The sequence below is a fragment of the Penaeus vannamei genome, unplaced genomic scaffold (assembly GCF_042767895.1).
Source record: "Penaeus vannamei isolate JL-2024 unplaced genomic scaffold, ASM4276789v1 unanchor933, whole genome shotgun sequence".
Taxonomy (NCBI): domain Eukaryota; kingdom Metazoa; phylum Arthropoda; class Malacostraca; order Decapoda; family Penaeidae; genus Penaeus; species Penaeus vannamei.
Window position 1 is genome coordinate 1 of NW_027213937.1, and position 2500 is coordinate 2500.

Here is a 2500-nt window from a genome sequence, read left to right on the forward strand (position 1 = left end):
AAGATGATGATAACTGTAAAAAAATGATAATGATAACTGTAAAAAAGATGATAATGATAACTGTAAAAAAGATGATAATGATAACTGTAAAAAAGATGATGATGATAATCATAATGAGGATAGTATTAATGATAACAATAACAGTAATAATAATGATGATGACGTTGAACTCTCTCTCTCTCTCTCTCTCTCTCTCTCTCTCTCTCTCTCTCTCTCTCTCTCTCTCTCTCTGTCTCTCTCTCTCTCTCTCTTTCTCTCTCTCTCTCTCTCTCTCTCTCTCTCTCTCTCTCTCTCTCTCTTTCTCTTTCTCTCTCTCTCTCTCTCTCTCTCTCTCTTTCTCTCTCTCTCTCTCTCTCTCTCTCTCTCTCTCTCTCTCTCTCTCTCTTCTCTTTCTCTTTCTCTTTCTCTCTCTCTTTCTCTCTCTCTCTCTCTCTCTCTCTCTCTCTCTCTCTCTCTCTCTCTCTCTTTCTCTTTCTCTCTCTCTCTCTCTCTCTCTCTCTCTCTCTCTCTCTCTCTCTCTCTCTCTCTCTCTCTCTCTCTCTCTCTCTGTCTCTCTCTTTCTCTCTCTCTTTCTCTCTCTCTCTCTCTCTCTTTCTCTCTCTACCTCTCTCTTTCTTTCATACTTTATCTCATCCCTGCTTAGACATCCACCTTTTTGTACTTTACATTTCTGTAAAAGGTAAATAAATAGATTATTTAAAAAGAAATGAAAGGCTATGCGATGCCCGGGAATCGAACCCGGGTCAGCTGCCACTATGCCACCATCGCTTCATCTTTAAAGGGGCTTTCTACACTCTTATATTTTGACCAAATATATCTGTTCAGTCTATCTAATTAACGTTGATTCTATGACTGGGTTTCTGAAACGACAGTGAATCAACCTGGACGGGAAGTTAGATATATGTGGTATATTTGGTTCTGGGGCTAATGTTCACATAACCATAGAATAAGCAGTTTATTAAACATTTCACGGATGAACAAAAGTTTTGAAGCGTTTGACCTTTTTTTAAACACGCTCGATGTTAACATAACAGTAGAATGAACAGTTTATAGAACATTTTACGGGTGAACAAAAGTTTTAAAGCGTTTGACCTTTCTTAAACACACCTTTCTTAAGCCAGGTAGACTTTGCATTCGTGCTAAGACATTCACATTTTTGTACGTCATATTTCTGTAAAAAATATATAAATAAATAGATTAAAACTTCTGCACTCATTGCGATGGCCGGGAATCGAACCCGGGTCAACTGCTTGGAAGGCAGCTATGCTCACCACTATACCACCATCGCTTCGTAATCAAGCTAGCTATCTACAATATATTTTGATCAAAGATATCTGCTCAGTCTATCTAATCAACGCTGATTCTATGACTCTCTGAACCGAACGGTAAACTTCCCTAACTGTTGCTATCATTATCATCATCATTATTATCCATATCATTATTATTATTGTGTTGTTATTATCACTATTGTTAATATCATTTTCATGATTATCATTTAATTATTATCATTCTTATTATTATCATTTAATTATTATCATTCTTATTATCATCATTATGAACATTATCATTATCACCCTTATCATCATCATCATTTTAACTATCAATATTATCATCACTATTATCATAATCATCATTAGTGTCAAGAATCACCCAGTTTTCTTACAAGCGCCACAGTCTTAACGAGTGACCACGCCCATTTCGCTATACATTCCGTCGGTTTGTTAAAATTGTCGAACTCCGACCCAGTTCGTTATATCCCGTCTTGCATATGAACAGAAGCGCATATCTATCAGTCTAAACACGCATGAGAACTCGATAGATAGATAGATAAATGTATATCTATCAGATAGACGGATATGCATTTCTTTTGTTTGAAACAATACAAACAGGACAACAAGAGCAATTGAAAAAAAAAATGATTCGGAAGAAAAAAAATAAAAAACGAAAAAAAACGAGACTGCATTATGATTAAATGATTAGCTGAAAAGACATGAAACAGTAATAAAAGATATAATGCAGTGAATAGGCCTATTGGCTGAAATGAAGATGAGGAAGATGAGACGAAAGAAGAAGAAAAGGAAGAAGAAGGAGGAGAAAAGGAGGAAGAAGAAAAGGAAGAAGAAGGAGGAGAAGAGGAGGAGGAAGAAAAGGAAAAGGAAGAAGGAGGAGGAGAAGAAGAAAAGGAAGGAGGAGGAGAAGAAAAGGAAGAAGAAGGAGAAGAAGAAAAGGAAAAGGAAGAAGAAGGAGAAGGAGAAGAAAAGGAAGAAGTAGGAGGAGAAGAAGAAAAGAAAAAGGAAGAAGGAGAAGAAAAAAAGAATATGAAAAACAGAATAAACATATCCTAAAAATACGAGAAATCAAAAATTATCATAATGGTAAGGATCATAATAATGATAATAACAAGAATATAAATCAGATTAACAGTGATGATGAAGGCAATGATCATAGTAATAGTAATAATAATAATGATAACAACAACAATGGTCATGATAATAATAGC

General features: G+C 35.3%; 1 non-coding gene across 1 annotated transcript; it reads right to left on the reverse strand.

Moving 5' to 3' along the window:
• Positions 1 to 1216: 1216 nt before the first annotated feature.
• TRNAG-UCC (transfer RNA glycine (anticodon UCC)) lies at positions 1217 to 1288 on the reverse strand. Its single transcript has one exon. It is a non-coding gene; the product is annotated as a tRNA-Gly (tRNA).
• Positions 1289 to 2500: the final 1212 nt, after the last annotated feature.